The 24231-nt window shown below is 37.1% G+C and overlaps 1 long non-coding RNA gene across 1 annotated transcript; it reads left to right on the top strand.

Annotated features, from left to right (window-relative positions):
- Positions 1-12331: 12331 nt before the first annotated feature.
- Positions 12332-17652, top strand: LOC112671858 (uncharacterized). Its single transcript, XR_007409300.1, has 2 exons — positions 12332-13587; positions 17288-17652. It is a non-coding gene; the product is annotated as an uncharacterized LOC112671858 (long non-coding RNA).
- Positions 17653-24231: the final 6579 nt, after the last annotated feature.

Raw genomic sequence — 24231 nt, 5'->3', positions numbered from 1 at the left:
CGATCCCTGAAAATGATATTTTGTCATTTGGAAAATTGAAGGCATTTAAGGTTTTTTTTTTTTTTTTTTTGGCATTTCTCTAAGTGGTTTTTATGTTTTCATTTCTGACTTTCTTCATTATAGAACCTTAATATACAGGATTGGAGGAAGTTTTCTGACCCTGGTTTTGTGCATTTTTTCCCATATCCCCCTTTAGTTTTTCTATGTATCTTTCTGTAACTTATCTACACATTTCTCTAGCCACCTCCCTAAATTGTAGAAGATAATAAAACCTAGGGTTGCTATGGCTGAACATTCATAATTTCTTTTCAGGATATCTGGGCCCTGGTTAGCAAGTGTATACCTGCACAGGAGTTTTTGACTTAAGTAAAGAATTTTATTTTATTTTTTTAAAAATATTTTATTTATTAATTCATGAGAGACCCACAGAGAGAGAGGCAGAGACATAGGCAGAGGGAGAAGCAGGCTCCATGCAGGCAGCCTGACATGGGACTGGATCCCGGGTCTCCAGGATCACACCCAGGGCTGAAGGCAGCGCTAAACCGCTGAGCCACCTGGGCTGCCCTAAGTAAAGAATTTTAAAAGTTGATCTGCTAAAATATTCTTATTTGTGAAAGTGTCCTGGGAGAATTGTTTTGCCAGCTTAAAGAGAAGAAAACTTATACCTCAACTGAGTGTGCTGTTCCCCAATTCTTATATGTTTGGATTGCAAAGACTTGATGTGTATGGTTGAACAGAGCTAATGCCTTCTGCCCCAAGTCTTACAAATTGGCTTGGATGAAAACTTGATTTATTCAATACCATAGTTTTGAGACATACTCTAGACAAATAGCACTTAACACTGGTGTCCCTAGAAATCAAACTCAAGTTGGATCTCAAGTATATGTTTGAGACTTAGCTGATCCACTGAATTTAACAAGTCAAACTTCAATGGCCATGCATCGTTATATATCATTGTATTTATGGCTTTGACTTGGCTGCTTTTATTGGTGATTTAGGCTTTACTTCATTGCTCTCTTCCTTGACCTTTCCAAATTAGAACACTGAGATGTGGAATGTTAGGCTCCTTGTATACTCTGTACAAATGAGTTTGATAAAGAACTTTCTTTTACTATTGATTCTTATATTGGAAATCAACTTTTGATTTCTTCATGTTAGGGTGAGAGATTGAAGCAAAATTTAAATTTTACCAGTGCTAGATTTCTTAGATGATGGGTAGACTTAAAAATTATTTTTTTGACCAACTTGAATGCTATTCTAGTTTCCCCAGAAATAATAGAAGCTATGCAGCAGACCCAAGTGATACCTTTTTATTGCATAAAATATATAATTGAATGCTTGTAACTTTCAAAATAGGGATATGGCTGGGAGATCAGTGTATATTACTGGGTTTTATTATAAAGTGTCTATATTACCTAATCCATAACTCTGAAAACTTTTAGCATACTATATTTTTACATTACTGGATCTCATAAAATATCTAGATTACTTTAATCCATAGCTGTGATAACTTCTGCATACTGTATTTTGTTAGTATGCTTGCCATTTTATAGTGTAATTGGTATGCTGTTACTCATAATCTATATATCATTAGAGTTTTCCAGCCCTACATGTCTCCTTTGACTGAAAACTGGCTATAAATCACTGCCTCCGTTTTATAATGGATTGAGTAGGTCCTTCCATATGGTCGGTGGATGAACAGGAATAAGAGTTTAAGTTGCTAATTTGAATAACTTTTTGATATTATGAATTCTTAATATTTGGGCCTCATGTTTCAACTTTAAAACGGACTACAATTAAATCTCTAAACAGAAAAGAAAAATCAAGTCTTTAGGTCAGATTTGCCAACAATGATGATACCTACTGTAGCAGAATCTGGAAAACAGAATTACCAGTTCTCAGATTCTATTTTGCTTGCTTTAAAAAAAAGCACCTCAATATGTAAGTCTTCAGAATCTATTGGCAGATTTAAAAGAAAAAACTTTCTTATTTTAGAGGCTTACAGAATGGTTTTGAAGATAGTACAGAGAGTTCCTGTATACCCCGCACCCATTTTACCTTATTGTTAACATTTTATAGTACTATGATACATTTGTCACAATTAGTGAACAAATATTGATACATTGTTGTTAACTAAAGTCCATACTCAACATTTTCTCAGTTTTTCTCTAATGCTCTTTTTATGTTCCAGGATCACATCCAAAATACCACCTTGCATCTAATAGTCATATTTTCCTTAGGCTCCTCTTAGTTATGACAGTTTCTCAGACTTTCCTTATTCTTAATGGCATTGACCATTTTGAGGACTAATGGTCAAATATTCTGTAGAGTGTCCCTATATTGGAATTTGTCTGATGTTCTTCTCATGATTAGACTGGGCTTGAGTTTTTGGGAACAAGACCATAGCAGTACACTGCCATTCTTCTTTTCTCAAGTACATACTATCAATGTGACATATCACTGTTGATGTTGACTATTATCATTTGGCTAAGGTACTGTTTGCCAAGTTTCTCCACTAAACATATAAAATTATTTTTTCCTTTCCCATACTGTATTTGAAGGGAAGCCACTATGTACTTAAAGAATGGGAAGTTGTGTTCCACCTCTTTGATGGTTAGGGTCTACATAAGTTATTTGGAATTCTTCTGCACAGGAAATGTGCCTTTTCTTCCTTAATTTATGTACTTATTTGATAATTCATTTATAGCAATATGGACTCATGAATATTTATTTTATATTTTAGATAATAATTCATTATTACTTATTTTTGTTCAGAGTGTTCTAGCTTTGGCCTTTGGGAGTTCTTTCAGTTGACTCATTGAACACAACCCCATCCTTATTGAGCATTTTCTTACTTTCTGACATTACCAAGATGGTCTAGGCTCATTTGTATGTCTCTTATCCCAGTTTCTTCAAGGAGTCCTGATTCTTTTTATTGGAGAACAGTATTAGAAATCAAGATGTGAGTGTTATGTGTGCTCATTGCTCCTGGGTGTCATGGCTTCAAAACCTTCTGAGTTGATGAGACTGAGGAAATATACACATGGATATTAACTCATATGCATGTATTTATTAATATTTATATATGTAATCTTCATTTTAAGATAACCATGGGTTTATACAGTTGTTTCCAACTCTAACCCATTGCCCCATGAATTGTTATAGTCTCCTCTCTTTGCTTATCTGTTACTTCCCACTCCCAGCAGCCTGGCTTTGTTGGGAGATTTTTTTATGTTCATGTAGGGTAGATGAGAACATTGACAGTTGCCTCTATGGGTTGATTTAGGGAGATTTTAGCTATAGATTGATTAAAAGCTCCTGAAACTAAAAATGACTGTTTTATGCTAACTGGTTGTCCTAGTTTTGAAACATAGAATAGGTTCCAGAAACAAACCTTTCTTAAAAACTAGGATCTATCCCAAAATCACATTTTGCCCCTCATTTTCAGAATAAATTGCTTTGATACACTTAGGTAATCTGTTCCTTGGTTATGCATTTATTTTCTCAGTTTTTTCTGATAGTTAGAGTACCTTGAGAACACTGAGGTGGGAGGGAGGAGAAAGATGTGTTCTTATGTGAGGTAGGGAAAAATCCATTTAGTGAGCTCCAGCTACTTTTCCAAAGTACTAATATAAGATTCAAGGAGTAGATTTATTTCTTGGCAACATGTAATTCAAATGCAATTTTCAACAGTTTAATTTTATTTGATTTTATTCAAGCTAATGGGTATGCTGATTTTAAAGTGTTCTGATTAATGTCACAGGTATTGCATATAGAGTAGTAGCAAAATAATATAAATCTGTATTGGGCATAATTTTAATATTTATGTCAAATATTTGAGACACTGTTTCTGAAATCTGTATAACAAGTTTGACAGTAGGGAGCTGCTGCCTCACATTTTTTCTTTCTTCCTTCCAAAATTTATTATGAACATCTTCAGAAAAGTTGAAAAATTTGTTTAGTGAACACCAACATGTTCACCCCTTAGATCCTACGATTACTATTTTGCTGTAATTTGATTAAACTTTTAAATAAAAGATTTTATTTATTCATGAGAGATACACAGAGAGAGATAGAGTCAGAGACAGAAGCAGGTTCCACATAGGAAGCCTGATGTGGGACTTGATTCCTGGACTCCGGGATCATGCCCTGAGCCAAAGGCAGACACTCAACCACTGAGCCACCCAGGCATCCCATCTCTCTTGTGCTTTTTTAACGCCCTTAACCAAATTACCTTTTTAAGCTGCTGTAAGCTCTTGTGTACTGCATACCAATGCTATATTTTTTCATATGGCACAAAACCCATTTATATATTGTTTTCCTCTGTTCTTTTCTTTAAGCTCCAGGCAACAAAAGTAGTACTGCTGGCCACCAATCTGGCACTGAAATTCTTCTTTTTAATGTAGTCATCTAGATGATCTACACTGTTTTATGGTGAAATATAAATATGGTAAAAAATTTTATAGAAACCTCCTATACCCCTGACTAGCCTTGCCCATATCTCAGGGGCAAAAGACCTGAACTGAGAGACAATCTGGGTTTAGGTACTGGCCACCTACTTACTTGTTGTATAAATAACATTGATGGAATCTCATCTTCAGAGCTCCCCAGTTTCTTTATGTAGAGAATGAAATGTCTGATTACATGATCATAATACCCTTTTTAGCTGTGATGGTTCTGTGGCTTGGCAGTTTTGGAGTACTTGAATCAGCGGGCCAGCTATGCCACTTGGTTTTTAAGTCTAATGTATGTTGACATTTTGTTCAGCTATGAGATGAGTGATCAGCAGTCCCAAAATTCTTGTCAATGAATAAGGAACTCTAATACATGGTTCTGTATCCGTTCCAAATGTAACCATTTTTATCTGGCCTTAGATTCCCTCTTAGGGAAAAGGAATCTTCTTGAATATTTCATCACTATAATAACAAAACTAGAAGGCTTTGATCTAAAGCAACCATACTCTGTAAATATGGTTCAGAGTGGCTCAGAAGATCTGAGGAGACTGTGGAATAGTCATTTCCTTTTAGGTATCTTAATTAGGGTGTGTATAAATGAATTTGTACTTCAATCCATTAATTTAAAAATTCTTTCGGTACATTTACTTGTACATAGAACGTCCATTTACCATCATTAATGGGGTTTCAGGAAAGAGCAGACTAAATACATATAAATATGTATGAACTGCCATGTTTAACTGGAAGCCCGAATTTGGGAATAAAGTATCTAATTTTAAACTCGATAAGGATGGGAAGCATGTTGCCAAGAGATTTTGAAGCCCATTGAGCTCATATTGAGAACATCATAGAACACTGGTTTGGCGTCACTGTACATCTTCTCTAGAGAGTAGAGTTGAATAAGTGATCTTTCACATACTGTTGTTAGAACTTCTTTGATATTTATATAAAGGTCTTTATAATGGGAATTCCTGATCAGGAATCTGGAAGCCATACCTGGTACTTTACACACCATAACAAAGTGCCTTCAGGATTGTGTACTTGGTTTAGACCTGGCTCAGTGAGCTCCTATCCTATGGTAAAGGCGACTAGCCAATTAATAAAAATGGTCAAGGCGATTGTACTGTGAGGTAATAGTGGCAATTGGTCTGCTACCTTGCATCTTGGTTTCCACAAGAGGATGAACTTTAGGTTGTAAATTTGGTCAGCCCTTAAGATGGATATTGCTTTGACCCATATTTGCATTTCATTTTTCTGCACATGCCTAATCCTTCTGTGATACTGCTAGTACTTGATCTTATAAGACCTTAGGGAGACCAAACAGGCTAAAGAGGAGAGATAGGTTATGCCAATATGTAATGCTTTAGGTTAATGCTTCCAATTTCTTTTGTTGAAGATTTCTCAGCAGTTCTAGTGTCCTCCTGAGCTTTATCTTCTCAAGGAAATTCCGAGCATGTGAAACCTGAGGATTCCAAGTAGCTGTAGCAGTTTCACATTCAGCAGATCTTTCTTTTTGAGAATTTGGATAAGCTTCCAAATAATTTTTAAGATGATGGCTTTCAGACCACCTGGAAAAAAAAGATAGTTTGGGAAGCTCATCATTGTGGGAATTCCGTCTTTAGCTTTATGGACTTAAACTTCCTGTTTAAATCTACCATTTAAAACAGCATGGACCAGTTTTTATCAAGTCCTACAGTGGTTTCATTTTTTTGCATATCCATATATATTTTAACTTTATAGATGAGTTTGGCCTATTATTTCATTTATTCTTCAGAGCTAGGCTCCAGTGAAGTCTGTAAGGGCAAGCACACTTGATCCCCATTTCATAAACAAAGAACGAGAGATGCAAAACAATATATTACTTCCTTTCACATCTCATAGCTACTTAGAAAAGACTGAACAAATCTATGCCTTCTGATTAGCAGGCATTGAAATTATTTCCACTTTTCTCTGGCAGACTGGTAGTTAAGTGTTGAAGATTTGTTGATGCATAGTACCAACTCAATATATGTCATAGCCCTGTTTTGGCAGGCCCAATTCTATTGTCTTTGTCTTTGTCTTTGTCATTTCCTTGTTTTAAAAAGTTGAGGATTAGGGCGCCTGGGTGGCTTAGTCGGTTACGCCTCTGACTCTTAATTTTGGCTCAGATCATGATCTCAGGGTGATGAGAATGATCAAGTCCTACATTGGGCTCTGCACTGGGCATGGAGTCCGCTTAAAATTATCTCTCCCCTCTCACACTACTCCTCCCTGCTCTCCTACCTCTCCCCATTCATTCTTTCTCTCAAGAAATAAAAAAGTTAAGGGTTTTTAATTTGAAGAACCATAAAATTGTTGAGAGGTAGAATAACAGAGACCCAAGAGTCTGTGTAAGCTATTTACTGGTTTCCTAGCTTTCTGTATATTGTTTTTCCTTTTGCATATATTTGCTTAGCTGTTTTACTTTTTTATTTTTAAAGATTTATTTATTTATTCATGAAAGACACAGAGAGAGAGGCAGAGACACAGGCAGAGGGAGAAGCAGGCTCCATGCAGGGAGCCCAACATGGGACTGGATCCCGGGTCTCCAGGATCACACCCTGGGCTGAAGGCGGTGCTAAACCGCTGAGCCACCCAGGCTGCCCTTTACTGGTGTTTTTTTTTTTTTTTTTTTTTTTTTAAGATTTTATTTATTTATTCATAGAGACACAGAGAGAGAGAGAGGGAGGCAGAGACACAGGCAGAGGGAGAAGCAGGCTCCATGCAGAGAGCCGGACGTGGGACTCGATCCAGGGTCTCCAGGATCACGCCCTGGGCTGCAGGCGGCACTAAACCGCTGCGCTAACGGGGCTGCCCCCCCCCTTTTTTTTTTTTTTAAGATACTGGTGTTTTATATGTCTTTAACCATTCTTGATTTCTCTGAAATCCTGGGACTGTGGTGCCCCATTTATATAAGCTGTTCAAGAAATGTACTATGTAGATTGAGTAGAAAACAGTTTTGTTTACCTTGGCAATATTCTAGCATCTTCTTGCTTGCCATACAAGTTACAAGGGAGAAATGCTATAAAACTAGATGGAGAGGCACTCTCATTGAGGTAGATTGCTCAGTTCTTAAAATAGTGCTTATAAAAGAAACCTGAGGCAATGTGAAGAAGAATTCTTAACTCATGGGGTCAGATCACATGGGAGCTTTTGACTTGATGGCTCACTTGGTTGAGAAACTTCTATTTTCAACTCCTAGATTTCTTAAACCTCACTATATTTTATGATAAGAATACCAGGGTATTAATAATGCACCTTCGACAAATGCTCATCAGTGGAGACTGGAGAATAAAGCACAGTATGGGAATTCTGCTGATTTATTCAGCTCTAAATTGCTCTTTGAGATGAGGGGAAGTTCAAGGAACGGAGCTGGAATGAATAGAAGAATTTGCATGTTGCTAGGCTCATAGCTAGGATAATAGAGCACAATGCAGTTCTAAATCTTCACCCCTCAATCCATCTGAAGAAAAAGTCAAACACAGTTTAACTACTAGTTGCTAATTGGGAGAGACTTTCCTGGTGTTCTGCATTTCAGTAACTTATTTTTCTTTGATCTCTTCTCCAGATGTTCCTCAGAAGAATAGGCTTGTTGCTCTACAGTGTTAGTGACCCGTTCCCTTTGACGATCCCTAGGTGGAGATGGGGCATGAGGATCCTCCAGGGGAAAAGCTCACTACCACTAGGCAACAACCCTAGGCCAGGAGGTTCTACTACCAAGTTTTTTCCTTGGGCCCAGGGAGGAAGATGAAGTCTCAAAACAACCACCACACATTAGAGGTGGTAAGTTGTCTCTAAAGGCATGGTGAATAGCTATTAATTTTGATCTTGTATTACATTGCACTTAGCTTTCCACTGAGTTTGCTTCTGTCATTATCAACTGTGTCTGCTATGGTAAAAATAGCTTCCTTACTAACCTGGGAAGTGACTGGGTGTGAAATGGGTGAAAATAATATTAAGAGAGTAGCAGGCTGTATGAGTTAGGATGTTTACCGTGGGACTAGTGTGTGGTAGAGACTTACAGCTAAATTGTTCTTTCTTTTAGGAGAGCATGGGCAGTAACTGCCATGTCTGTGACATTGATCATGGTCAGATCGTCATTTTGGATCCTTGACCCCAAAGTCTTTCTTGAGGCCCCGTTGGAGAATTTTGACAATCGTTTACATACTTCAAGATACCTTAGGATGTCTTTGGGATAAAACATGAAACAAGCTGTTAGAGAAGATAAATAGGAGTTATATCATTTCTGCTGTACTTGATGATTGATGGAGCCTGACCAGAAATGGCATAAAGTTTCTATTGTCAGGTAAGACTTTGCATACTCTAGGGTAGTGATAAGAGAAGCTGATTAGGGGAATGTAGGCTGGAAGATGGAAATGACCATTCAGTAAGTAGTAAAACCTTGATTAAATAGATTTTGTACATACTATTCAACTAAGAGAATAAGACTATGATTTGATGGTGTTTCTAGTGTTATTAGGCAACACATTTTTCTGTCTTTGCCATAGTTTTCTATTCTGTTGAATAAAAGCTTCAACTTTATATGTTTCTAAGCATTGTACAGGCATTTTCTATAGCTCATTAATTTGAATCTTCTCATAACTCTTGCATAGTAATACTCAGTTAATAGTTGTATATGGCACTTATATGGTTTCCTTCTCATTTTTTATAGCTCCTGATTGTTCCCTTTTTATCTACCAAATCATTGTCTCCCAAAAGCAGTGCAGAGGGCAAGAAAGTGGAACATATCAAAGGAAGATCAACATGCCTGGCATGCTAGCATTTTAGAACATCAGAATGAAGTAAGTTGTTGGTGTTGTAATCCTGTGAGTATTATTAGAGCTCATAGCTGTTTGTTCTAGGTTTGTATGGGATGAGAGATGATAGTCTAACAGGGAGTTGGTATCCAATATGAGATCTAAGGATAACCATTAAACCTATATTACCAAATGGGTTCACTGAAGCAGCTCAAAGGTACTGCAGTCTGCATACCAGTTGCGTTCAAGTAATTGAGTCTCACCATGTCTCTTCTTTCTCTTCACTGCATAAATACTTTGCCATTCTTAGAAGCCTAAACCATAGAAACCTAAAACAAAAAAGTGTTTTTTGTTTTTGTTTTTGTTTTTGTTTTTTTGCTGAAAGTGTGGCTCTTTCTCACCTTCTCTTGTGAAAGAATCTATCTGCAGTTAAGATTTACTGTTAAAGGAAGCCCAGTCTTTGAAGCTGCCATCATACTTGTGAAGCATGTGAAAATGAAGTTAGTTTTTTAGGGGATGGGGAAAAGTGAAGATATAAAGGGAGAGGATTGACTGGGTGCTCTAAGGGTCCTTTTATAATTAGATATCTGTGGCATCTTGTTTGGTTCTTTTGGAAATCCTTGTAAAGAGTTGAAGCAGAATATTAAAAGGTACACTTTCTTTCTTGATTTTATTTATTTATTCATGAGAGAGACAGGCAAAGACACAGGCAGAAGGAGAAGCAGGCTCTATGCAGGGAGCCTGATGTGGGACTCAATCCCGGTACTCCGGGATCACGCCCTGAGCCCAAGGCAGACCCTCAACCACTGAGCCACCCAGGTGTCCCAACACATTCTGTATTTAAATCTTCTGCCATTCATTAGGTGTATGGCCTTTGTCAATCTAGAGTTTTTGGTTAGACTTATATGTGAATGTTAAATGAAATCATGTATGTATATACAGTGTTTAGTAGTCTCTGGCCCATGGTAAGTAAAAGATAATCCAAGAAATTTCATAAATTAATTTGACACAATACAGGTGACCACTTAAATCATCTAGTGGCAGACAGAGTTGCATGTTTTGGTTCTATTTAAGAAATTTGTAAGGTAAAGGTTTATATGTAGAAAACATCTATGCTGTTGTTGGTTATTATAATGATTATTACTGTTAGTAATATAAGTAGTATTAGTACTAATAATAGCTTATTTTAATTATTAATGCACTTTTTGTTGTCTTCTTTTTGTGATGCTTCTCATATGCCTCTGTGTCCCTTACTGTATTTTGTCTTTACTTCTTTCTTTCTCTGAATGTCTGCCTTGGCTTATCTCTTTCACTCAAAAGTGTGTATTTCTTTGCTTGTCTATTTCTTTTTTAAATCTCTTTGGTTGTCCTTCTATCTAAAGTGTGTCTTAGCCATTCCTTGATTATTTTGTTAGTTTCGTCTATGTGTATCTTTGTCTCCTTTTGTTTTTTGTTCCTAAGAGTGGTCTGTGCCTTGTCTTAGATGTCTCTCTCTAGTTTTTTCATTTTGTTTCTGATTCTCTTTGCTCTCCTAGATCTGGCTCTTCTTTCACTATTCTTCCCTTCGTGTCTCTGTGTCACATGCTGTGTCCTTTTTGTTTATTTCTTGTTCTGCCTATACCTCTCTTCTCTTACTGTTGTGAACTCTGATTGTCTTCCCTTCCTCTTCATGTTGGTTTGACATTTCACCTTTTCCTCATTCTGGGCTTCCCTTTCTGCTTTTTCTACTCATTATCCCACATTTCTCTTTTATATGTATTTTTTTCTGCCTCTCTTGGGGGCAGTTTTCTCTCTTTTCTCCTGATCAGTGTTTCTTTGTTCTTTGTGACTTTCCATTTCAGCATTCATCTCTGTTCTCTTCTTTCTTCTCTGCTTTCCCCCTTCTGCTTACCTTTGAGTATTTCAGCCTTTTTATGTGTCTGTGTTTACCCCCTTTGGCTTTATGGAGTCCTCTTGAGTCCTTGCATATTTTGTGCATTTCTATGGTCACGTGTGTGTGTTTGTGACAGAGGGGTTTCCTAACCCCTTCCCAATAGGAACTGAGTGCCAGCTATCAAAATAAGCATTGCAGAGCTGTTCATTATGCCAGGACACCCTATGAGATGATCTAAGAACTATGATGGACAGAAAGTGGAAGGCCCATAATGGATAGAAGGCCCAACGTAAAATAAAGATGGTCTGAGACTTGTGGCCTGAAGACAAGCATGGAAAACCTGTGTTTCAAGATAGATGGAATCCTCAGGCTTGAGACCATCATGGCTCTGGCTATGATTGAAAATGGTGGCCCTTGTTGGATAGAAGACCTGTCTGAGTTGGATGGAAAGTTCAAATCTTGAGTTAAATAGGAGTTCAAAGACCCAGAGTGGGAGACTGAAGGCTTAAGCATGGGGACTAATGAAATGTCTGAGACCTAAGACACAAGGTCTAAGTGAGATAAAAACCTAAGATCCAAGGATGGAAGGCCCCAGAGGACTCCTGCCTTTCTAGATGGACAGAAGGCTGAAGAGAAAGATATATCAAGACTAATCAGGTGGGCAGCTAGAAGCCCATGACACAGAATCCGGGAAGGAAAGAAGCCCCAAGACCAGAGGAAATCCTAAGATGAGAACACAAAACACCAGCTTTTTTCTGTTCCTGTCCTCCCTACTCATGGACATTTTCAGTTCTCCCTTTCCAGTTCTTACATTTTCACATAAACCCACTTGTTGTGAGAAGCCCTTTTTGATGTTGCTATTGCCTTCAGGAGCCATATCTTGAGATTGGCAATATTATGCTTGGGCCAGTCTTAAGCCAATTTTTATCACAGTTTTGAGCCATTTATTAAGTGTTTATTTTTTAAATTTCCATTTCTCTTCATCTCTACTTCTGGAGAGAGACATATAGGTAACATTGTATTTCAGTTCTCCCTTTTCCTTAGAAGCTCTAGGCTGATAAGCAAAGGCAAGCGTCAGGCTGTTGGGGGAAAAAAAGTGCCAGGCTATCTAGAGAAAATGTGAAGAGATGTTCCAGGCCAATGAGAAGAATTAGACAAGGAGTACCCAGATATGCCAGCCTGTTGAGAAGCACCAGCCTGCAACACCTTTCTTCTTTGCTCTTGGGTGAGCGGGATTCTTGGGGTTTGGGATTCCTAGTGATGGTTATAAAATTGGGCCTGGGACAGAGTAAGGCCCCAAGGAGACAGTTTGAACTCCCTGCTTATAGTAGTGGCCTAATAATTTGGGAGATTGTGCCAACACTGCTTCTGGGTTTAATACCCACCTCTAGGCTTAAAGGTGAGAGAATTTGGGAAGATTGAGCATGTTTAATCCTTTACTTGATTTTTTTTTCCTACCTTACCATGAGAAGATAATTATAAGTAATTGAGAATATATGTGAAAGCATTGTAACACACAGAAAACACAAGGCATTCTTAGTAATACTATATTGGCAGCCATGCACAGCTAACATTTAAAGTGCACTGTCAGTTGTGAAGCATTATATAAATCAGGAGTCATCATACCCTTTCCATAAAGGGTCAAATGGTAAATATTTTAAGTTTGTGGTCCAAATGGTCTCAGACATCTTTTTTTTTGTTTTACAACCCTTTAAAAAGGAAGAACTATTCTTAGCTTGTGAACCAAGTAGATTTGGTCTGGCAGCCATGGTTTTATCACCTGTGATGTAAATACCAGGGACAATGTGCTGAATAATATTTTTTCTGGGTGTCTGTCCCTATGCTAGGCACTAAGGATACAATAATTATTGATGATCACACCTTGGTGACCTGAAGAAAAATATGTGAACGTGCTTTGTAAATTATAAAGCACTTAAAGGTTTATGAGTTTGATTTGATCAACAAATACTGATTACATAGTAACTCTATTCTACTGTACTAGACACTATAGATTCAAAGATTAAAAGAAGACTGAATAAAGTACTTTGTCAAGTCTGTAATACTATGCAGAATTGTTTGATTAGGAATTGTTTGATAAACGAATAACTCCTGTATTTGTGGCCATTGTGTTTCTGCTGCTCTGGTAATTTTAAGTAAAAATACAGTATTCCAGGTAGCAGAGAAACAAACACATGGAAACTGCTTTGAAACCATAAGATACACTACAAACACAAGGGATTAAGCTATTGTGAGCACTTAAAATGTGCCAGATACATGCTAGGTGCTACAGATTGTCAAAGGGAGAAAGTGTTATTATGGAATTAAAAATTTCAGATCATGAAGGGCATATTAAAGTGTTTTAAACTAAAGCACTATATAAATACCAGTGGGTTATATGTTTATTAATCGATGAATATTATCTTTTACGGGCCAGGTACTGTTTGAGTACTGTGAAATCCAAGATAATGCTCCCATGTAATAAGAGGTAGGTTTATGTCCTAGACTAGTTAGATGTAAAGAATTAGATATTGTTTATTTTAATCAATCAAGGCTTTACTGGGCATATCTAAATTATCACCAGTGTATTTTCCTAGGTGACAAGAAATTAGAATGATTGAGAATGCCCTTGCACTTTCTTTCTTTTTTTTTTTAAGATTTTATTTATTTATTCATGAGAGACCCAGAAAGAGAGAAACAGAGACACAGGCAGAGGGAGAAGCAGGCTCCATGCAGGGAGCCTTATGTGGGACTCAATCCCAGGATTCCAGGATCACGCCCTGGGCTGAAGGCCGACACTAAACCGCTGAGCCACCCAGGTGTCCCCACCCTTGCACTTTCTGGAGTGCTATATAAGTGTAAGATATTAGCTGTTTTCTGTGTGAATAAAACCTTTCTGTGAGATAGGCATTTTCTCTACAAAATTCTCATTTTGTGCTTGACATCCACTATGATGAAGGTAGTATGAATAGTTATACAAACTGAGGGTTTAGGTACTTGTTGAATTAATGAATATCCTCAGTTGCTTAATAGGTGAACTCATTATTACAGGCACTATAGAGATACACAGACTTAATATTTCATTGTGCTTACAGTTGAAAATAAAACAATATATGTTAGTATTTTGGGAAGTCTACAGCACCGTGTAAGTTTAACTATTTTCTAATTCGGTGCTGAGTAGTAGTATAAATTATATCACAGTCATCATTATACTATGAAAAAAGTTGAAAATTTTTTAAGGAAGAATTGTTAACTATTGAACACTCTGAATATAATATATAAAGGATTAAATATCTGATAAATGTAAAACTGGATAATAATTGTCTATTATGTGCCAATCTCCTTGCTAGGCATTGGGAATGTGAAGATAAACCATCTTTATTGTTTCCTGGGTAGCAGCAGATAATGTATAAAATAAATTTAAAAGTTCTTAAACTGCCATACATATAAGAAATACCTGATGAATTATTTATTATTTATTGATTATTTACCTTCTTTTATCCCCAGAGATAGCGGCTAGGGATGTAAAAACTCATTATCAGAGATCTGTGTAAATTTATAAAGCCTCGTGTTCTATAAGGAAATAACTTGGCTTAATGAGTGATTACTGGTTACTTTCTTTAAAAGAGCTTATTTAATAAAAACATGGGAAAAATGCCATTGTGCCAGGCAGAATGCTAAATGCTGAGCTCTGTGGAAAGATAAAATCTCAGAAATGTACTTGCTCCCAGGCCTGGCTGAAGAGATGGGAAATATTTTTAAGAAGCAGGGTGTTACAATCCTCTATCAGTCTTTAAAATGTTCAATGCTGAAGGTGGAGGTGAATTATTTCCACCTTGGCCTGGCTTGAGTCATTAAAGGAGTAAAAATAAATCACTAAGGTTTGCTTTTAGATTCATTTGATATATACATCATTTTTTATGTGGAATACATCATTCTAGATCCTAAGAGAATTGAAATGGGCCAAGTTAAGAGCGCATTAGAATAAAGATTATAGATGAAGATAAGAAAATATCATTGAGTTTTGAGTAAATATTTTAATGCTTATGTTCTGGAAGGTATTATGCTAGATAAATTCGTTGAATGGGTCTGGTCCAGAAAACCCATGGACTTGTCTTGGAGATTAAAAAAATAGAAAAATAAGGCACATGGTTCTTTTAAAATTAAATGAAGACATTACTCCTAGTTCTAGAGAGTCCCAATGTCACATGCTCATTGACCTAGTTTGAAGCCAGCAGACTGATAAAAGGGCACCTAGGGCTTACCCTTGAATTAATTAATTTACTATTCTGTTTTTATTATAAATGAATGACTTAAGATGAGAATTGAGATAAAACAACTAGTTTTAAAACATTTGCATATTGGCCTGGCTTAGAGTCAGAAAGCACCTTGAGCAATAGATTTTTTTCTAGATTTTCCATATTTTGTAAAAATTTATTGACTGAATAAAGTACTGTTCTGAAATGGTGCAATTGAAGAAATGTAAAGGTCCTTGACCAAAATGTAATTTAATCTCATTAGCTTTTGGTGGAAACATAAGAATAAATTTAATAAGAGAATGCAGTTCTTTCATTAGTTGAAAAAACTTTTTTTTTTAAAAAACTTTATTGAGCAGCTGTGACATTAAGACACTAAGAATAAATGATCACCTTCTCTTTGGCATGTTTTGTAGAGTAGGAATAAGAGAGGACTTTCTATTCATACAAACATCAAAGAAGGTGATGTTAAATTGGAATGGATCTGGTATGAAAGGCACTTAATTTATTTTGGAGATTCAGTAAAACAAAACAAAACAAAACAAAAAAAATGGAATGAAATTCTTCCTTAAATGGAAGTGTCTCTTTCAAGGCATTCTCTTAATTGCTAGACAGAAAACAAAAAAGATCATGACTGAAAGAAAGTTGATTTTTTTTTATTAGCTTAGAGACTAGAATATGAGAGGTTACTGTTCATTTCTTCATTTCTTCATTCTACAGGGTTGAGTGCCTGTTATGTATAAGGTGTTTTGCTATATTCCCAGTTTGCCCCAGAGACAAGAAAAAAATGAATGCTTTCCTAGAGAACATTTAAACTTTCCTTTTGGTTTGTTTTGTGGTAGGGACATGGCTCAGTGCTTAGTACCTTAATAATGTTGTGGTTTTTAATTCCTTTTCCATGTTTCTTTTAGTACTCTGGCCACTACAATAAGCAGGGTTTTCAATTGAGCTAGCTTTTTAAGTATCAGGAACTTTCCTTATAGTAGACACTTTATTTTTACCGACCCATCCCTCAGGAAAAATGGCTGTTTTTGTATTAAATGTTGCCATTAAAATGGCTTTTTTTGTATTAAATATTAAAGCCACTGCTGGGCAGGAGGAGGGATGACAACTAATTCCCAATCCCCAGTCTCACTGGTAACAGCCTTGAGAAAGCACTCATACTCAGGCCACAATTGGTTTTGAAATGCATTTACCAGTTTTATCTGCTTTTAATTCTTTACATTTTACATACTGACAAATAAACACTGCCTAAATAGATCTCTTTGAAGAACGATCCTCAGATGGTACATAACATAATGGGAGAGACATGATTTCTCTTTTGCAACAGCTTTGCAACTTAACCTTTAGAAATCTCACCATCAAAACATGTTTCAGGAAAGGATTTCTTAGAGTGGAATTATGTCAGTGAATAAAAATAGCTTAACAATTTTACCATGTTTAATTTTTAAGAATAGAAATTGGAAATAATTGGCAAAAATTTGAGGTAAACAACAACAAAAAATTCTCAATCTAGGCCTAACTGGGTTTTGACCTTTTCTATTTTTAAATCACTCATAGAGGGTGGGATTAGGAGGAAGAGTGAAAGAAAAGGTCAAACCAGTCTCTAAGGGCAGCCTGCTTGTGCTTTGGATTGGTTTTAAGAGCATTACTACTTCCAAATCTAACTAGGGGATTGCCTTTTTTCAGTTTAATGCAATTCCAATAACTAGTCATTGTTGAGATGAAGACACAGTACTTTCTCCCCACTCATTTCTATAAGTTTTTGAGAAACATTTTTGGGCTAAATGGTTATCAACTAAATACTAATGTTTGGCTTTTAATATGTGGTATTAGCTGGATTCTGTAACACTTGTATTTTCAGGTTGGGGTTGGGGAATGCATTATTGGAAATTGGAAAGGAGAAAGTAACTAAAAGCCTTCCTTTCACAGTTTCTGGCATCCTAAGACTACCCCTACTGATAAGGATAAGAACATGCTGTCATCTGATTTTTATGGCATAAATGAAATTGAACAAAACAGTTTTTTAAAGGAAATTGCTTCGTCTTTACCTTTGTACCTAAAAGGGAATCTATGCCAATACTTCGATAAGTGGGAAGACTTATGACTGGACTTATGACTTGGACTTATGAACTGATGTGAAATGCAGAACCTTTGAGCTTTAAGTGTTTTGAAGATTGAAAAATCTTGCTCAGCATCAGTGACCACAAAAACAATCTAAAGCCATCTACATGTCACAACTGAAACAAATTGGGGAATGTGTTTTCTAATGTCAAATAAAATGTAATGTTTTGAAATTTTTGTATTTTGATGTGACAAGTTCTACCTCCGTGTTCCTAGATACACTAGTAATCTCATTTTTTTCCTACCTTAATCACCCAGCTTGGATAAATGGTTTGAGGTCTCATTTGTTTATTACTTCAGTTGCTTTGGCCAGGGATACTGAGATGTACAACCTAATAGAAAGATGTGAGAAGCAAAAAACTATTTAGGTACCAGGGTGATACAGGAGTAAGGCATAACAAGACTTTTTCTAAGGATGTGGAAAGTAGGATGTATTCAGGAAGGAAATCACTATAATTAATGAATCCTGACTTAGTCAATGGATTTTTGGTGTTCGTAGAACTCTGAATGATTAAATACTGTATTGTTAGATTGGTGACTTCACAGGCATATGACTCCTTGCAGTGCTTACAGGCAGGAGTTTCTATTCCTTTTTTGACAAATACTGTCTTTGAAGAAAGTCTTAAGTCCTTATGGGCCAAGTGAGTTCAGCACATGTGCGTGGAGAACTCATTATAACCTTGTAATACATGAGTAGGGTGTCAGGTGATAAAATTGACACATGTCATGGTGTGTTGCTTCTGAAAGAGAATGGACCTCGGTAATCCTTGCTGATTTATTTTCATTTCCCTACAGGGCTATTTCTGTTGGACAGGGATAAGTTGGTGGGGGAAAAGTGGAGAGGTTAGGAAAGAGTTCCTCAAAAAAAAAAAGAGTTCCTCCTGAGGTTATTCTTGGGTGTCTAATGAGGCTTTGACTTCGTTGGCAGCTGATTCCCTCATGGGCTGACTTAACCAGTCTTCTTGTCATTTGCTCTGCTTACTCCTGGATTTGTGGTACCATCAGTGTTCAAAATTCTAAATTTCCTCTCCTCATATGGAGAGGAAATGAAAAGCACCATATATTCTGCTTAATGAGAAGTTGGATACGGCAATTTTAAAGGGTCAGCAGAAATACTTAGAAAATGTTAAGGCATATGGTAGTATTTTCCAGCTTTTGTATTTTCTGTGGGAAAAGGGTGAAGTGATTTATGTGTGTGCCTGGTCGTGTTTTGTTCCAGGCCAAAGCCACACCCATAGATTAATTTGTCCCTCTTGTCAGATTGCTATTTTACTCTTGGTTGGAGAAGTTTTCCTCAGTTATTTCTTTGGAAAAGGTAATGTTACTGGGACTAGTAGACATAGGCAACCTTCTACCATTTCGGTTTAAAAGTTGTATAATTAACGTTGGGTCTAAAATTGAGCCAGCCATTCTGTTCACAATGAGTAGGCATAAAAACTGCTAGTTGTAGGAGCAACTTTTATTTATTTTTTAAAAATTCAATTAGCCAACATCATTAGTTTCAGATGTAATTTTTTTAAGGATTGTATTCATTTATTCATGAGAGACACAGAGAGGCAGAAACCTAGGCAGAGGGGAAAGCAGGATCCCTACAGGGAGCCCAATGTGAGACTTGATCCCAGGACTCCAGGATCATGACCTGAGCCAAAGGCAGGTGCTCAACCACTGAGCCACCCAAGTGTCCCAGTTTCAGAAATAGTTTTCAATAATTCATCAGTTGCATGTAACATTCAGTGCTCATCACATCATGTGCCCTCCTTAATGCCCATCACTTATTTACCCCAACCCCCCACCTCCCCTCCAGCAACCCTCAGTTTGTTTCCTATAAAGAGACTTATGATATGCTTCCCTGTTTTTATTTTATTTTCCTTTCCCTTCTCCTATGTTCATCTGTTTTGTTTCTTAAGTTCCAAATATGAGTGAAACACAGTATTTTTCCCTGACTCATTTCACTTAGTATTATACCCTTTAATTCCATCCACATCCTAGCAAATGACAAGATTTCTTTTTTTTTTTTTTTTGATAACTGTTGGCTATTGTGGACATTGCTGCTATAAGTATTAAATACCTAGTGCAAATGCTGGGTCATTGGTTAGTTCTATTTTTAACTTTGAGGAAATTCATTCTGTGTTTCAGAGTGGTTGCACCAGTTTGCATTCCCACCGATAGTGTAAGAGTGATAAATCCCCTTTCTTGGAGTCCTCACCAATAGCTGTTGTTTCCTGAGTTGGTTTTCTTTTTTTAAGATTATATTTTTTCATGAAAGACCCAAAGGCAGAGACAAATCAGAGGGAGAAGCAGGCTCCCTCCAGAGAGAGCCTGATGCAGGACTTGATCCTGGGATCCCGCCCTGAATCAGAGGCAGATGCTCAACCACTGAGCCACCCAGGCGTTCTTGTTTCTTGAGTTTTTAAATTTAGCCTTGCTGACCAGTGTGAGGTGGTATCTTGTGATTTTTTATTTGTATCTCCCTGATGAGGAGTGATGTTGAACATTTTTTTATGTGTCTGTTGGCCAATTCTATGTCTTTGGAGACATGAAATTCTGCCCATTTCTTGACTGGATTTTTTTTTTGGGGGGGTGTTGAATTCTTTATAGATTTTGGATACTAGCCCTTTATCTGATAAGACATTTCCAAATATCTTCTCCCATTCTGTAGATTGCCTTTAGTGATAAAGGTAATTTTTAAGGTTTTTTTTATTGCCATCATTTCCTGGGTTTGCCACAGTCTTTCTCCTGGTATCAGCATTCATAATGGTTATGTGCCATTTAGCCACTCTGATTTCTTTTTTTTTTTTTTTTTCTGATTTCTTTTCCATGTGTTCTCTGGATCAAAATCATAACTTCTCTAGAGTGCTAGAGTGATGGAAGTTTTCATCACTTGAACGCATAAGGAAAGATCAAAGGAATAGGAGAATATAGAGTAGGGTAGCAAGTTGGATTTGAACAGACTTGGAAATAGCTAACTACTTAATTAGAACCTATCATTTCTATGGGGGAACTTAGTGGTGAGGATGCAGAATTCGCAGGTAGAATGAGAAAACTTCCTCTGGAAGAAAAATAGATGGAAGAGGAAGTTAAAGGTAGGATGGATTTTGAGGATTTTGAGACTTTTACAATCTATGAGAAGCAATTAGATCTGTCTTCCCAAACCTAGAATACATCTGTTTCTTTTTCCGAATTTTAAAATTTTATTAATTTTTAAAAAAGATTTTATTTATTTATTAATGAGAGACACACACAGAGAGGCAGAGACAGACATAGAGAGAAGCAGGCTCCATGCAGGGAGCCCGACGTGGGACCTGATCCCGGAACTCCAGGATCATGCCCTGGGCCGAAGGCAGACGCTCAACCACTGAGCCATCCAGGCGTCCCCCCACTTTTCAGAATTTTTTAAAACAGTCAATGATTCTGAAAATATCTCTGGAATGCCATCTACGTTTTGAGAAAAGAGGAAGAGTTGTGGATTCCATCTATGATGAACTGTTGTGCCTTCCCATTCACATGGTACACTGGGCAGTTAAGAAACTGCTTTTATGACTCTGCAGATAGTTTCATCTGTGTAATGTGGTGGTTTTATTCCTTCACTCCAATTGAATTCCATTGTATTTTGTGCAGGATGGTGTTAGCCATGTAATTCTCAGAGTAACTGGAATTGTGTATATAAATGCACATAATAAAGATGAGGCACCTGAAGTATAGAGAACATGATTTGCTTAATGTCACGATACAAACATAGCTGAGGTGAACTCAGGTCTAAGATCACTTGATATCTAGATTAAGGATTTTCTCACTACATATTCCATATAGCCTCTTTTATGAGAAGGGAAACATTTTTATAAGAAGAGTTTGGGTTATGAATAGCTTATAGTTGGGACTAGCTCTCCCTAATTATTAATGAACTAACCCTTACAGAGTACTTCATGTCATTATGTTTATGGAGACTTACAGACTACCCAAAGTCAGGATTATAGTAATTGTACAGCATTCTTGGAATCATTGCCTGAATTTATATTTTGCTGTTGCACATTTATCTGATTAGGCTGATTAACCAGATACCAGTGCCATTTAGTTGCCTTTATAACCCTTGCCTGTATTCTGATCCTTTCTCACCTTAGTGTTTACAGTTTTACCTTGCCAAATTCTACCTGTCCATTTCCTAATATCCCTGGAATACCACAATCTCACTTTTATAGAGCTAGCCTTGCAAATAGGTAGAGCTATATAGTGCCTATGTGGTGTGACTTCCAAGGTACAAGAAGGCCTTATTCTCTTTTTATTTTATTTTATTTTATTTTATTTTATTTTTTTTTATTGGTGTTCAATTTACTAACATACAGAATAATACCCAGTGCCCGTCACCCATTCACTCCCACCCCCCGCCCTCCTCCCCTTCTACCACCCCTAGTTCGTTTCCCAGAGTTAGCAGTCTTTACGTTCTGTCTCCCTTTCTGATATTTCCCACACATTTCTTCTCCCTTCCCTTATTTTCCCTTTCACTATTATTTATATTCCCCAAATGAATGAGAACATATAATGTTTGTCCTTCTCCGACTGACTTACTTCACTCAGCATAATACCCTCCAGTTCCATCCACGTTGAAGCAAATGGTGGGTATTTGTCATTTCTAATAGCTGAGTAATATTCCATTGTATACATAAACCACATCTTCTTTATCCATTCATCTTTCGTTGGACACCGAGGCTCCTTCCACAGTTTGGCTATAGTGGCCATTGCTGCTAGAAACATCGGGGTGCAGGTGTCCCGGCGTTTCATTGCATTTGTATCTTTGGGGTAAATCCCCAACAGTGCAATTGCTGGGTCGTAGGGCAGGTATATTTTTAACTGTTTGAGGAACCTCCACACAGTTTTCCAGAGTGGCTGCACCAGTTCACATTCCCACCAACAGTGGAAGAGGGTTCCCTTTTCTCCGCATCCTCTCCAACATTTGTGGTTTCCTGCCTTGTTAATTTTCCCCATTCTCACTGGTGTGAGGTGGTATCTCATTGTAGTTTTGATTTGTATTTCCCTGATGGCAAGTGATGCAGAGCATTTTCTCATATGCATGTTGGCCATGTCTATGTCTTCCTCTGTGAGATTTCTGTTCATGTCTTTTGCCCATTTCATGATTGGATTGTTTGTTTCTTTGGTGTTGAGTTTAATAAGTTCTTTATAGATCTTGGAAACTAGCCCTTTATCTGATATGTCATTTGCAAATATCTTCTCCCATTCTGTAGGTTGTCTTTGAGTTTTGTTGACTGTATCCTTTGCTGTGCAAAAGCTTCTTATCTTGATGAAGTCCCAATAGTTCATTTTTGCTTTTGTTTCTTTTGCCTTCGTGGATGTATCTTGCAAGAAGTTACTATGGCCGAGTTCAAAAAGGGTGTTGCCTGTGTTCTTCTCTAGGATTTTGATGGAATCTTGTCTCACATTTAGATCTTTCATCCATTTTGAGTTTATCTTTGTGTATGGTGAAAGAGAGTGGTCTAGTTTCATTCTTCTGCATGTGGATGTCCAATTTTCCCAGCACCATTTATTGAAGAGACTGTCTTTCTTCCAATGGATAGTCTTTCCTCCTTTATCGAATATTAGTTGCCCATAAAGTTCAGGGTCCACTTCTGGATTCTCTATTCTGTTCCACTGATCTATGTGTCTGTTTTTGTGCCAGTACCACACTGTCTTGATGACCACAGCTTTGTAGTACAACCTGAAATCTGGCATTGTGATGCCCCCAGATATGGTTTTCTTTTTTAAAATTCCCCTGGCTATTCGGGGTCTTTTCTGATTCCACACAAATCTTAAAATAATTTGTTCTAACTCTCTGAAGAAAGTCCATGGTATTTTGATAGGGATTGCATTAAACGTGTATATTGCCCTGGGTAACATTGACATTTTCACAATATTAATTCTGCCAATCCATGAGCATGGAATATTTTTCCATCTCTTTGTGTCTTCCTCAATTTCTTTCAGAAGTGTTCTATAGTTTTGAGGGTATAGATCCTTTACATCTTTGGTGAGGTTTATTCCTAGGTATCTTATGCTTTTGGGTGCAATTGTGAATGGGATTGACTCCTTAATTTCTCTTTCTTCAGTCTCATTGTTAGTGTATAGAAATGCCACTGACTTCTGGGCATTGATTTTGTATCCTGCCACGCTACCGAATTGCTGTATGAGTTCTAGCAATCTTGGGGTGGAGACTTTTGGGTTTTCTATGTAGAGTATCATGTCATCGGCGAAGAGAGAGAGTTTGACTTCTTCTTTGCCAATTTGAATGCCTTTAATGTCTTTTTGTTGTCTGATTGCTGAGGCTAGGACTTCCAGTACTATGTTGAATAGCAGTGGTGAGAGTGGACATCCCTGTCTTGTTCCTGATCTTAGGGGAAAGGCTCCCAGTGCTTCCCCATTGAGAATGATATTTGCTGTGGGCTTTTCATAGATGGCTTTTAAGATGTCGAGGAATGTTCCCTCTATCCCTACACTCTGAAGAGTTTTAATCAGGAATGGATGCTGTATTTTGTCAAATGCTTTCTCTGCATCCAATGAGAGGATCATATGGTTCTTGGTTTTTCTCTTGCTGATATGATGAATCACATTGATTGTTTTACGGGTGTTGAACCAGCCTTGTGTCCCAGGGATAAATCCTACTTGGTCATGGTGAATAATTTTCTTAATGTACTGTTGGATCCTATTGGCCAGTATCTTGTTGAGAATTTTTGCATCCATGTTCATCAGGGATATTGGTCTGTAATTCT

Source organism: Canis lupus, chromosome X (assembly GCF_003254725.2).
Source record: "Canis lupus dingo isolate Sandy chromosome X, ASM325472v2, whole genome shotgun sequence".
Lineage (NCBI taxonomy): Eukaryota > Metazoa > Chordata > Mammalia > Carnivora > Canidae > Canis > Canis lupus.
Note: the sequence above shows the minus strand (reverse complement) of the source record. Positions and strands in the feature narration are given on the sequence as shown.